Here is a 14,471-nt window from a genome sequence, read left to right as displayed (position 1 = left end):
AGAATGAATTCCCATTTGTCTTCCTTTCTGTATCCTCACATATAAGGGATCTGCCATGAAGAACCAAAGTATTCTTAATGGAAAATGATGCTTCTCATCAATGACTAAAAATTCAAAGGCAAGTTTCCCCTGCTGCCAAGTATTTTATGGCCTTCATATGTGTGGGAGGCAGGGAGGAGAGGAGGCAAGTGAGCACTGTCTCTTTCTTCAAGGGATACCTACCACTTCAGCTGCTGTAGCCAACTGGCTTCTGCCCTGAGGGTAAAAAGTATGTTTAGTGACATACTTTATCCACCCCACTGAATCTGCTTATCATCATGGCTATCCTTGTTACCCCATTCTTGTCTCCAGTGGCACTGAATATGAAAGTAGGCAGTCATGCCAAACATTCCTTGCCTATCACAATCCATCACCAGGGCAATCCTTTTAAATCTCCTACACCTCCCATACATCTGTCTTGGAGAGCATGACTCTTAGTTTAGAAGAATGTCTGGGCAGTGGGCTACTAATATTGCCAGTGAGTACTTGGTATTTATGGGGATAATCTTCACGGCGGGAGGGTTTGGAGCAGGGTTGGAGTACTGTCTGCTGCCAGAAGTAACCAGCTGCCAGTGTCCACCCTGAGTCATCTCCTCCTCCACCAGTGGTGTGTCAGCAGTCCTGTGTACTGGGACAGCTACCTCAGCTGTCTCCACATGGAGACTGTCCAGGAATTGCTCATGGATTCGGATGCTCCTCAACCTAGCCACCTCCTCCTGTAGCTCTCCCACCTGCTGCCTGAGAGATTCCACCAGCAGGCACCTTTCACATTGGATGGTCCCCCCAGCCTGGATATCAGTAAGTGGGAATTGCAAGTCACAGTCCCTGCAAAACCACACCAGGATCTGGGTAGAAGCATCCATGCTCAGGCGCTCTGTCTGGCTACAGGCGCAGGTGGAGGAGACAGTAGCAGTGCTGGCATAGGTGTTGCGGGTCTTCCTAACCATCGTAGGCCTCCCTCTGTCAAACTCCCTCTCAAACTCCCCTGTCTGCAGCCCCCTGTCCACTTCGGATCTCACCAAATACTACTGGCAGGTGCCTTTGGATCCAGATGCCAGGTTGAAACCTGCTTTTGTCACCACTTTGGGGCTGTACAAATCCCTGGTCCGACCTTTTGGCCTCAAGGAGGTGCCAATCACCTGCCAGTGCCAGGTGGATCAGTTACAGGAGGGGGATGGAGAATTTCACCCTAGCAGACATTGATGATATTTGTGTTGTTAGCCAGACGTGGGAGGACCATGTGTCCCAGGTGAAGAGGGGTCTGGGTCACCTCCAGGATGCAGGGCTGACTGTAAAAGCTGGAGAGTGCAAGGTGGGGATGGCAGAGGTGTCATACCTGGGCCACAAGGTGGGGAGCGGCTGCCTGAAGCCAGAGCCGGCCAAGGTGGAGACCATCAGAGACTGGCCTGCTCCCCAGACTAAGAAACAGTCCCAGGCCTTTATTGGGATGGCAGGGTACTACCGGAGGTTTATGCCCCACTTTAGCTCTGTGTCAGCTCCCATCACTGAGCTGTGCAAGAAGGGTAAGCCAGACAAGCTGGTCTGGACCGGGCAGTACTAGAGGGCTCTCTGCACGCTGAAGGAGGATCTGGTCAAGGGCCCGGTGCTGGGAAACCCAGACTTTGACAAGCCCTTTATGGTGTTCACTGATGCCTAAGAAACAGGGCTGGGCGTGGTGCCGATGCACACTGATGCAAAGGGGGAGAAACACCCCAACATGTACCTGAGCAGGAAGCTGCTGCCCCAAGAGCAGAGCTATGTGACCATAGAGAAGGAATGCCTGGCCCTGGGGTGGGCTCTTAAAAGGCTGCAGCTGGATCTATTTGGGCACCACTATATTGTGTACACTGACCAAGGGGTCAATGTTAAGCTCCTGAGGTGAACTGTCCCTCCAGGAGTATGAGATGAAGGTAGTCCACGTTAAGGGGAGTGCAAATGTTATAGCTGATGCTTTGTCCTGGAGAGGGGGGCCTGAACTTCCTCAGGCAACTGGCTAAAGTGACCCCGCTCAGTTCGGTCTCAAAGGGGGAAGAGATGTGACGAAGTGGGGATTTTCCCTTGTTATGTTGTATGTGAGTCTTGAGCCCATGTGAGTTTTACTGTTTTGCATGAATACTGTGTGTGCCTCGGTTTCCCTGTATGCTGCACCAATACCTCGGTGGTGGGAATAGTGGTGTGTGACTTTGGCTGAGACCTCTGGGGCAGTTGAAGTTGCTCCAGCTGCCTGCACATATGCTATGACCGGTGCCCTTCATAATCTGAGACCCAGGAGGGGGATGCAACCAGGTGATGACCAGGTGACTGTTTGCCCGGGAAGTGAGACAAAGAGAAGGAGGAGGAGCAACGAGGGTGTCTGAGGTCGGGTTGCTGGAAGCTGGCAATCTGCTTGGGGGGACTGGAAGAGGGGGAGTCCAGGGCTTCTGGCCCAGGACTCCCCAAGATGGACTTGGCTGAAAGTCACTGATTTCTGTGCTAACAAATTCTGTTCTATGCTCTGTGTTCCTATCAACTAATAAACCTTCCATTTTACGCTGGCTGAAAGTCAAGTCTGACTGCTGAGTTGGGATGCAGGGCCCTCTGGCTTCCCCAGAAGCCCCGCCCGGGCGGACTCGCTACAGGAAGCATACGGTGTGGAAGGGGATGCTCAATGCTCCGAGGTCAGACCCAGGAAGGTCGAAGCTGTGTAAGCTTCTTGTCCTAGCGACAGTATGCTCAGAGAGAGGAGGCATGCTCCCCCAGACTCCTGGCTGGCTTCATATGGAGTAGTTCCAGAGCATCGCCTTGGTGACTCCGTGACATCCACCATCGAAGTTTTGCCTACCCATAAGACTGGCAGGCCTTGGGTAGTGTGCATTTACCACCACCACCATCTCCAATATCAGGAGAACAAGAGAGAAGTGCAATGCTCAAGTCAAACAACTCGTGTGAGACTAATAGTCAGTCTGCTGGAGGTGTTGCTCTGTGATTTTAGGAACAATTGCTAGGAGCCCTGGCCTTTTCGAAGCTCTGCAAACAAGAAGGTCTATTTGTCATTGTTTTCTAATGATATAAAAAATAGTTACTTAACTCATTTGAGGACGGATGGCAGCTCATGCTTTCTTTCTGTATAGGAAGAAAATAATGATTTAAATATGCTGCACTTCTATACCACTTTTTACCTGATTACAGTGCACTTTCCAAACACTACTGAATTAGTTTCATAGCACTCCCATAGGATATGTTCTTTTTATTCCCATTTTACAGCTATAACAAGTGAGGGTAAGAAAGAGAAAGAAAGGGATTCAACCAAGAATACACAGCAGGTCAGTGGAATGAGTCAGTTGCAGAACCAAAAACAGAATCCAGGAATCTTGGTTTTCAGGCCCTTGCTCTAATCTCCAGAAACACTGCCTCTCAGAGGATGGCCTTGTCACTCTCAGAATGCCTCCTCTGTACAGCTGTTCATCATCATCATCATGTTCCTATTATGCCTCTGGGGTTAAGGGCAGTGACGAAGCTCCTCCACTCCTGTCTGTTTCTGGCAAGCCTTCCAATGGTTCCCCAGCTGTACCCCAGGTTTTTCAGTTTGGCTTCCACAGCTATTCACCATGTTGTTTTCGGGTGGCCTCATTTTCGCTTGCCTTCAGGTGTCCATCTTATTGCTACTCTGGTGATGGAATCAGTTTCCATCCGAAGCACATGACTGTTTCATCTCCAATGCCTCCTGGCAGTGATGGTGCTCAGAGCCTCTTGGATGCACTGTGTCAATAGATCCTGGTTTGAGATTGTTCTGGGCCAAAATATATGGATTTTTCTGAGGCAGGTTGTTTGGAATGAAGACAGTTTGGACATGTCATACTTTCTCATTCCCCAGCATTCTGCACTATAAAGTAGTGTTGAAAGTACTCAGCTCTGATAAATCTTGAGTTTGGTTTTGGTGTTGTATTTTGATGATTTCCAGACTGTATTTAAGCTCCTGAAGGTGTTCCTGGCTTTATTGATTTTGTTCCAGATGTCCTGGCTTGTGCCACCGTCCTGGCTGATGGTGCTGCCCAAGTATGTGAATGTTTCTACATTGGTGAGAACATAATCCTCTGTCCGTACTGGTGATGGTGAGGCAATATTAAAGGTCATGATATCTGTCTTATTGCGGTTGATTTTCAGTCCAATTTGCTGGCTGAATGCGTTGAGTCGAGTTGTTTTTTCTTGTATATGGTGTTGGGTATGATAGGAGACCGACATCATCTGCAAAGTCCAGGTCTTCAAGGGATAGAAGAGTGTCCATGTAATGTCTCTTGGGATGTCTTCTGTTGTACGTCGCATTACCCAGTCGATGGCAATGTTGAAGAGGATGGCAGAGGATGACACACCCCGACATACTCCTGTTTTGACTTCAAAACTGAGCTCACTGTGATCAACACTGCATGTAAAGTTGAAATAAAAGCTTTTGATGACATTGATTATACGGAAAGGAATTCCATATGCCCGCAGAATGTGCCATAGGCTCGTCCTGTGAATGCTATCAAAAGCCTTCTCAAAGTCTATGAAATTTATGTAAAGTTTGCATTGCCATTCTAAGGATAGGTGCCGACTTCTGCTCCCGATGGTGGATGCTTGACCCCCGTCTGCTCCCGGCCGTGCCCCGACTCCACCCCTGCCCCGCCCCCATTCCAACCCCTTCCCCAATGTCCCCCCACAACTCCACCCCCTCCCTGCCCCATTCCGACTCCTTCCCCAAATCCCCGCCCCGGCCCCTCCTTCGCAGCCTCGTTCCCGCTCCTCCCCCTCCCTCCAAGCATGGTGCCAAACAGCTGTTTAGCGGCAGCAAGCGCTGGGAGGCAGGCAGAGGAGCGGGGACTGGGCACGCTCAGGGAAGGAGGCGGTGGAGGAGGAGGTGGGGTGCGGTGGGGGGGGGAGCTTGGCTGCCGGTGGGTGCAGAGCACCCACTAATTTTTCCCCATGGGTGCTCCAGCCCCGGAGCACCCATGGAGTCGGCGCCTATGATTCTAAGCACTGTTCTATTATGTTTCGTAGAGTGAAAATCTGGTCTGTGCATCTACACCCTTTCCAAAAACCAGCTTCCCCTTTTCTGAGAAGGCTATCAACTGCCTCTGATATACGCTGGACTATGATCTTACACACTATGATCTGGTACAGCCGTTAGCAAGTTGTTAAACCTATTGGCAGAGAACACAGGCATCATCTCCTCTTGTTTTCAAAGGAAATATACCTCCTGTCTATCAAATCCAGGGAAATAGTTAGACTACGGCAGTGGTTCCCAACCTTTCTGTTGCAATAGCATATTCATGTTCCCAGAAGAGTGTGGCAGATGCCGGACAGCCGCCGAAATGCCGCCGAGATGCGGAGTCATCGAGAAGCGTCGCCGCCGAAATGCTGCCGAGAACCAGCGTCATCAAGAAGTGCCACCGCCGAAATGCTGCCGAGAAGCAGTGGCATTTCGGCGGCGACACTTCTTGGCGTTGCCGCTTCTCGGCGGCATTTCGGCGTCTGGTTGTCCGGCGGTCACACTCCTCAGCGGCAGGTTGTCCGGCGGAAGCGCTCCCTTGTCAGTAGGCGGGCGCACATAAATGCCCCGGCGGGCGCCATGGGGACCACTGGACTACGGCAACAAGTTATTTCCCAGCCCTCAGAAAGTCCATTTAGTCTCATTCTCTGTAACCAACAACATCAGATATGCATATGAAGAACCCAGTACCGACTGTGCAGTCACTTCTTACACCTGCCATTTTGTAGTATTGCAGAAAGAACACAGAAGTATGGAGCCCATAAAGACAGCAAAAGCGAACTCCGCAGCAGAAGCCAAAGAAAACTTGTTGCCAGGCCAAAGCCTATCCAGATGCACTGGCAATTGCTCATTCACAGGTAGGAAAAAATATACATGGCCAAAACACAGTGAAACAGATTCAAGATGTTAAATTCCATCCAGTGTAGATGGATAATGCAAAGTTAGTTCAAAAGTCAGGACAGAGAAAAACCAAGTATCTCCAGATGCATTAGTGACAGCACACAGACAATCATTTTCCAAATTCAAGTTCTGAACAAAACATAAATGAAAGAAAGGCAATGGCATTTCTAGTGGCGTGCTTCTGTTGCACTTCCTACGCAGACCTGATCTCATGTGACACTGGACCTGCAAAAAAACCCTCAGATTGCAAGAAGCAAGACAGAATGTATTTCTATGTAATTTATGGTTATGAAGAAGCAGGTCAATTACTACAACTCCTGAAGTAATAACAACTGCAGCAGATTTATTATGTGACTTTCTGGAGTCCAATGAGACTTTCTACTATATTTATTCACAGCGTGCTATCAAAGCTACACTTCCATACCAATGGGACATGGGAGATGTAAGCTTATGTAAAGCTTAAGAGCAAATGTTCACAGATGATCTGTTTCTTTCTGCTCAGAGAGTAATTGACATCTGGAACTCTCTGCCCCAGATATGCTGGCAGAACCCCACTATACTGGGATAAAAGACAAATAAATGAACACTTAGTTGGACACTAATAGGGTGACCAGATGTCCCAGTATTATTGGGACTGTCCTGATATTAGGGGCTTTGTCTTATACTGTAAGACTATAAGACTATAAACCACCACCATCCCTTCTCCTCCTCCTCCTCCCCCCAACACCCCCTGCCAAAAAAAAAGTGTCCCAATTTTTCACACTTGATATCTGGTAATCCTAGACACTGAGGCCAAAATTTTCCAAAGTGACTAGTTACTTTGGTTCCTCCATTTTTGGATGCCCAACTTACGATGACTTAAAGGTGCTTGATGTTTCAGGAAGTGTAGAACAACTGGTTTCTGAAAATTAGATCCCTGTAAGACACCTCAAGTTGGGCACCCAAAACCACTAGTCACTTTGGAGAAGAAAAGGAAAAATGTACAGCAAATTTACCCCAACACACAATGCAGTTGTCCTTACATTTTATGAACTTCCAAAGCTGGGCAAATGTTCCAAAAAAAGGACCATTTTCCCATTAAGATGAGATGACCCTCCTTATCTGCCGAACTGGAAAGATGAGAACTCAGTGTGTAGCAGCAAAGGAGACACGTTGCACCAGTAGAAGACATAAGATCATTGACAAAACCCCAGGTTTGGAGTGCTTATTACAATTTCAGATAAAATACAAGTGTTCTGACTAGGGAAGCAATAACTGGTACAGCGTCCAACTAGCTAAAAATTGGCTGGCTTTTAAAAAGTACTCTCTTTAATCTGCTGTCAGAACTGCATCCAGCAGAGATCAGCCTCCAACCTGATAGCAAGAAAGATCAATTGCTTAAATGTTGGGTCCGAGCCCTTTCTCCCTCTTTCCGGGTGTCAATATGTTACCTAGCCCAAACTTTGTTTCAACCCCTGCCTTTTATAATAAAACTTCAGCTAGCTCATCTCTTCAGCCAAGCTGATAGGGGAGAAAAGAGGGAATGAGTTTATTTTCCAGCCCTTTCCCTAAAGCATTGTCCTCTTGCATTCCTCAGAAGTCACTACCAGCTGGTGACTGACAAACTTCCTCCAGAAACTCAGTAAACTCCACTATACCTCATGCTCACACTCCAGGGAAGTACCAGACTTAATTTTTTGGCCAAAACCCCTCCATTACTTTAATAATCTCCCTTTTGTAAAGGAAAAAAAAACCTGATATGCCACCCCAACAACGTGCATTTAAAAGTACACCCACTCGCCACCCTAGAATTACAGTCTTCTCGCTGCACCATCCCTGTGTAGAACAGACTCTGGACACAATGGACAAAAGCTGGGAGGCTGAGAGGTCCAAAAGAAGATGTGCATGTACAACAAGCTCCCTTAATGCCCTTCTCATGGAATTTACTTTCTTTGAGATGTGCAAGTGTAGTGTACAGGATGTATAGGATTCACAGATGGATCCAACACTGGTTGTTGGCTAACTATAAGTTCTAATGTAGAGTAATGGGAATGAGCATCCCATGAATTAGAAACAGTTCTCACACCTGGAAAAATGACATGCTTCTGAGGAAGGCTGAAGGCACATTTAATACTAGCGGGAGAGAGAGAAGGCTAAATAATTCCATCTCTTTCTGATAAAATAGAAGGTGCTAACTGAGAAGACATCATTGCTGTGATGCTGCAAGCAGGCATTGAAAAGAAAGAAGATTAGTGTAGGAAAGGCTACTGATAGGAATATGAAGTAGGCAGCTTAACCCCTGCTTATCAGACAACTTTGGGGGAAAAGGCACTGTTATTCCCACATTTGAGAGGGTTGATATGTGCTCTATATGGACAAATAATACCTTGAGCTGTCTATTTGCTACAACTCTACTGGGGGTAAAGCAGAACTTTGAAATCTAACAAAATGCCCCTGTGTCCCTTATCAGCTTTTCAGTAACTTTTTAGCTTGCAGAATTAGAAAGCACGATTTTGTTCTGTTGTGTGAACTTGAGCACTATATTTTCATTCATCTAGTTGGAGAAAACTCATTGGCACAGCTGAAAGTACTTTTCTTTTAGATATAGAGATCTGCAATAGATGGGTCAAATTCTTCTTCCCGTTACAATGGTGTAAATCTATCAAAAGCTAAAGAGGCTGCACAGCAGAATTTGGCCCAATGTCATTAAGCCAGTAATACAGTATGTTGTATTTTTTTTAAATGAAGTGGATCCATAAACACAAAATGGTGTCTTGCTCCTTTTAGTAGCACATTTAGTCTTAAAAGTCTTTGCAGCAGCATAGAATAGAGAAGTTCGGGGTGAGCAGAGTTTCAGTTAGGCTGTTGTGTTGCTTACTGAACAAGGAGAAGAAAAGTCAGCATTAAGCACAAACAGGGCAAGTAATCATTTCTTGCAACCTCACATTCCTGCATTGACTTGCCATTTGGTGCAGGAGACGAGGCCAGCCTAGAAGAGGGAGACCACAGAAAGATGAGGGAACTCATGCTTAGTACAGATCCGCCAGCTCCCTTCCCTCAGTGGGACAAACAGGAGTGGAATGACAATTGGATGCTTCCCTTCATTAACATAGGACTCCACTCATGCTTGAAGCCCTGAAGGTCCACCAGGACTAATTTTATAAAAGAACCCTGTAATAATGAAGAAAAATAAATCTCTGTATTTTATAAATAACAATCTGTGTAGACCCTACGTGAATACAAGGATGTGATTCACTCTAAGATTCTATTTCTGCAGCTGTTAATAAATCACTCAAGCTGCACTCTGGCAGCTTATGACATCAGCAGAACCCCTCAAGTGAATTACAGCCATTTATTTACATAGAGGAGGCCATCTATCATCTACTATTGACCATCTGTTACTTAGGATATGTGCAGTTTTTGATAAATTAATTACAGTTCAATAACGTGACCTCAATTTTATTCATTTTAACTTTTCTGTATGCAAATGTCAGTGAAAAATGACTTATGTGACTTCAGTAGAGCGAGTTATATTGACGTCAGTGGGGCTACTCACACTGTAATGTTAAGCACATTCATACTATTTCTTTTGTTTATCATTTTTGCAGTGCAAATATTTCTAATCAAAAATAATAATATAATGTGGCAGTTACACTTTGTATTCTGTGTTGTAATTGAAATCAATATATTTGAAAATGTAGAAAAACATCCAAAAATATTTAAGAAATTTCAATTGGTATTCTATTGTTTAACAGTGCGAGTAAAACAGCGATTAATTTTTTAAATCACGATTAATTTTTTGAGTTAATCGTGTGAGTTAACTACGATTAATTGGCAGCCCTAGTAATAAGCTTACCAGAGATCATCCCCTCATTCCAACAAGGGTGCTAGCTGGTGATTAATCCTTCGAACCCCACACAAGGGTTTATCCTGTGGTCACATGTTCATCACAACTTCAGAACAAGCAACAGGAGTGGGGCGGGGGAGGGGCCATGGCCCCATCAGTTTTAAAAGTGATTTTCACTTTTTACCAGCCATAAGGGCAGGGGTGAAAGTGAGCCGGTACAGGCCGGTACAGCGTACCGGTAAGAACCCGCACTGGCCTGTACAAAGCCCGCGGCCCTGCTGGTAGGGTCCGTACCGGCAGGGCCGCCGACAGGGGAGGCAAAAGGAGCAGGGGTGTTAAAGTGCTGCTGCGGCAGCGCTTGAAGGATGGTCCTTTGCTGTGGCAGCGCTTTGAGGATCCTTTAATGACGGGGGGGGGGGGGGGGGGGGGCGCCACCTCTAAACCCCTCCTGTGGCAAGGGCCCCGGCAGTGCTGTAACGCCCCTGCCCCTTTTGCCCCCCCCCGCCGGCCACCGAGGGGCGGGGGGGGGCAAAGGGAGCAGCTGCCCCGGGGCCGGCGATTTAAAAAGGGGCGTCCAGAGCCCCAGGCCCTTTAAATCACCATGGGAGCCCCGGGTGGTGTGGGCCAGGCGGCCTGGAAGGGCTGGCTGGCTGGGGAATGCTGACCACCCCCAGCCTCGCCCCTTCCGCCTGAGGCCCCACTCCTTCTGGGGACCGGAGCTGGCCCCGACCCCGGCCCGGTAAGTGTCCTGAGTTACTTTCACCCCTGCATAGGGGTGAGCAATGAAGTCAGGAGGGTGCGGAGAGGAGCAAGCAGAGGCAGGATCTGGGGGGAAGGGACAGTGTGGGGGCAGGGCCTTGGAAGAAGGGGTGGGGGGGCGGCACAAGGTTGGAGGCTTGAGGGAAGGGGCAGCATGGAGAGGCGAGGCCATGGTTGTGGCACTGGTGGCCCGTCCATCTTCTAGGGAGCTTCCACCGCTCAGTACCCCCAGTCTTATAGGCCTCAGTAGGCCAAAGTCCTTCCAATCCTTCCCTAAGGATTGGGGTCCCCCTTGGACCAGAGGTGCTGTCTGTTTGCTGAATCAGAAAGCAGGCCGAGAGTCAGTTTAAACTCAGGCTATTTAACCAAAAGTCCTTTCTTTGTCTGCTAGTCTGTAAAAAATCCAGTCTGAATCAGTATATGTGTGCCTCTGCAGGTAGTGCTGCTTCTTTGGAGGTGTTACAACCTGAATGAATTTGCCTAAACAACTGCCACTGTTCACTGGTGGAACTGTAGCTACCCCTTCTCATGGAAATACATACAATCCCTGACCCACAAAGATACATAAACCAGTCACTTAATACAACGGACTCCAAAGCTATTAAACTTAATTTGATAAGGTTTAACTTAATTGAATAAAGTTTGTCCAGGATACTGAAGGAAATTGCCATACCTACCTGCCACACCTATATGGCCTCATTAAATTGTCAACGGGAAATGGGATTGTCAATTATTGTTGCATGTTCATAGCTCTTGAAATTACCATTACCACAATATTTAAGGTTAGATTTGTAAATAAACCAAGCTGGTCAAATTCAGTCCTGGTGTAAGAGGACACACCATTAATTTAGCTGGAAATGTATTCATTTCCACTAAAGCTAAATTTGGCTTGATATTAGTAGAAAGCTTTTCTTCAGAGGCAGGCTGTGAACTTAGGCCCTGATCCTGAAACTGGGGCTGAGTGGACACACCCTTTCACCTGCACAAAGCCTGAGTGATTTCAATGGAACTCCTTAGAGAGGCAAGGTTCTGACTGTATAGAGTGTAAGGATTGGGACCTCAGTTCGGGCCTCAAAAGCAGGTTTTGTTAAAAAGAAATGGTTTTACAAAAACTAACATGATTAGAAATATTTAAGTATGATTTCTTAATGAAAATTGTTTAGCCAAAACAACAAAAACAAAACATTTAAACACAACATTTTATTGTTTTTTCATTTTTATTTTTTCCATCTCACACAAGTTCCACTGCCCAAGGTGAGAAAAGTGTAAAAAGTCAACAAACAGCACAAGTGGCTACTATTAAATTCAATTAAACTGAAAAAAATTAATCTGTTAACCATACTGCTAAAGAATTAAAGTCACTTAAATTATTTTTATCTTGTCACTGTCCATTGAAATTCCTATCACCCCTCAACTCAGTGGTAAGGGTCCTAAACCTTTCAATCCTATAGCTTCAGAGCAAACTTTCTAGTTAAGGTGGCAAATTGTCATAGCCATTTTGAACGAGTGTGTGAATAAAGTAATCTTTTCTGTCCGTTTAAAAGAATAAATGATTCCATCTTCACTTTCCTCTTCCCTGATAGTTAACTCCAAAACCAGCAACATTTTCAGATTTGAAACTTTCCCTATCTTACTGAGCATTATGCCTATTACCAAGTTAGAAAATACTTGGCTGGAAAGTAACAAAATTTAATATTGAAAATTATTTGAGGCCTGTACCATAGAAATTTTTCACTACATTTCTGAGCTTGCACTTCCAGGGAGCTGGGCTTTGTGTGCACGATGGTTGTCATAAATGTATGTAAATCAGCCAGTCAGCCTTAAAGAGACACAGTCATATTGCGACAAAGAGTCCTGTGGCACCTTATAGACTAACAGAAGTATTGGAGCATAAGCTTTCGTGGGTGAATACCCACTTCGTCATATTGAAGTCTAGTCAGTTTTAAAGAGAGTTGAAAGTAGCTTAATGTACTAAACTTGCTCCTGAACCACTGTGCCAATTTTTGTGGTTTTTACCATCAAACTTTCCTATTTTAAAAAATATTTCTTATCCATGTTGCTGTGTGAAATACCCATACAAAAGGAAAACGGATTGACTACTGTACAGAGGGAAAACAGTGAAGTTGATTAACACAAAGTGCTGTCAAATGCACAATGTAAACAAACTGAAAATATTGCTTTTCTTTAATCTCTTTCAGTTATAATAATTTTGGAGTGTTGCAGGGAAAACTCTTTTTAGACAAGTGTATTTTCAGAAGTTGACATCCTTTCCAGCTTAACCTTGATTCTTTCTCCAGCTCGCTTGCAAGGGTCTATGGTAGGGGTGTTCTCAAGGTTCATTGTGTTTGAACTGGTTTAGCTACACCAACAGCTGGCCATCCATTGCTGGAATTGAGGCAAATCACTTGTGAAGACAAGGCCAAAGGCTGTTAGCTTCCAGCCCAGAAGTAGCTGGAATTCAGTGAAAGGTGAGGTGATCCCTGTATATGTAAAACCCAATATGGCAATTAACTCGGAGGGGGCAAGTTCATAAAGCAAACTGGGCAATCTGGGTCCTTGTATAAATTCAGTTATTAATGTTATCATGGTATCACCATTTGTGATGATATTAAGTATGTGCCATCGCTTCTGATTTAAAATCACTATTTTCAGAGGTTTACAGCTTGACAGTAAAAGTTTGTCCTCTGGGCTAACAGCTGGCTGCATATTCTCAGCTTTGGAAGCAATTACTTGTTACTAAATTTCAGTAAAATCTATTTAGTAAGGAGTTTTTTTTTACTCAAGTCACTTACTAGTTTTAGACACATTTTTTGCTTGCTTGTATAATTCAAACTGTGATTTAAAACAAAATTCCGCAAGCAATGAGAGTTGATTAAAAATCCTTGGATTTCACATCTTTTAATAGTACTAGTAGAACATGAAGCATTCAATACATGTGCTGAGGTGTTGCTGGCTAGAGGTTTTGTGGCATATGCCCTCTTTTTGAGGGAAATGCATTTGCTATCTTATCTTGACTTCTTAATGTGCTTAAATGCTGCAGAGGCCACCTGAAGTGCTTGTAAAAAATAATAAAACTGGTGATACTAAAAACTAGTCATGCTGTGTATATAGATCCTATGATAAGAAACACAAAGAGCAACTTAAAATATTACACAAGTGCAATATAGCTAATGTGGTGAGAACTTTTATTTTTGAATTTCTTTACTTCTGTAAATATAAAATTTTCAACAATTATTGCATTAACATAGGTTTTCAATTCAATTATATTGGATACCAAATTGCAGTACATTTTCTGCTTAGAGGAGGGAGGAACAATTTTCAGAAATGCCCATGGAATTCTTTTTCTTGCCTCTTTTTAAATGACACAGAAAAATAACTATTCTGATGAAGAAAGATCACTAAAAAAGCTAAGGTGCAATACACAAGCATGTGTGTATGAAGTTAATGATTCTGGCATGCAAACAGCTCAAAATGACATTTCACTGATAAATTACGTGTATTAGTGCACATACTAGTATTAATTTATAAACTAATGGTGATTCGTAATTGTAGCCTGTCTTCAGTGGGGTTCTGTTTTATGATGTGCAGTTAACCCTAGAAAACTGTTAGGACATGCATTAAAGAGGGTTACTGTGTATTAGGGAAAAGCAGTTCATCTACACCCCAACCCTCTGCCCTAGCCCTGATCCCCCTCCCATACCCCAAACCCCTCATCCCCAGCCAGAGCCTTCATCCCCCCACACCCCAACCCTCTGCCCTAGCTGAGCCCCACCCCCAGCCAGAGCCCTCATCCCCTCTCATCCCCAGAGCCCTCACCCCCAGCCAGAGCCCTCATGCCCCCACACATTGTGTAATATAGGGAAATTGTTAAATGATTACTGTTTCTAGTCCATTTTTACATTATTTAAAAATATATATATTGGCTTACAAGGCAGGTGGGGG

This window comes from Terrapene carolina, unplaced genomic scaffold, assembly GCF_002925995.2.
Source record: "Terrapene carolina triunguis isolate 2854851 unplaced genomic scaffold, T_m_triunguis-2.0 Scaffold250, whole genome shotgun sequence".
Classification (NCBI taxonomy): Eukaryota; Metazoa; Chordata; order Testudines; family Emydidae; genus Terrapene; species Terrapene triunguis.
This window is presented reverse-complemented; position numbering follows the sequence as displayed.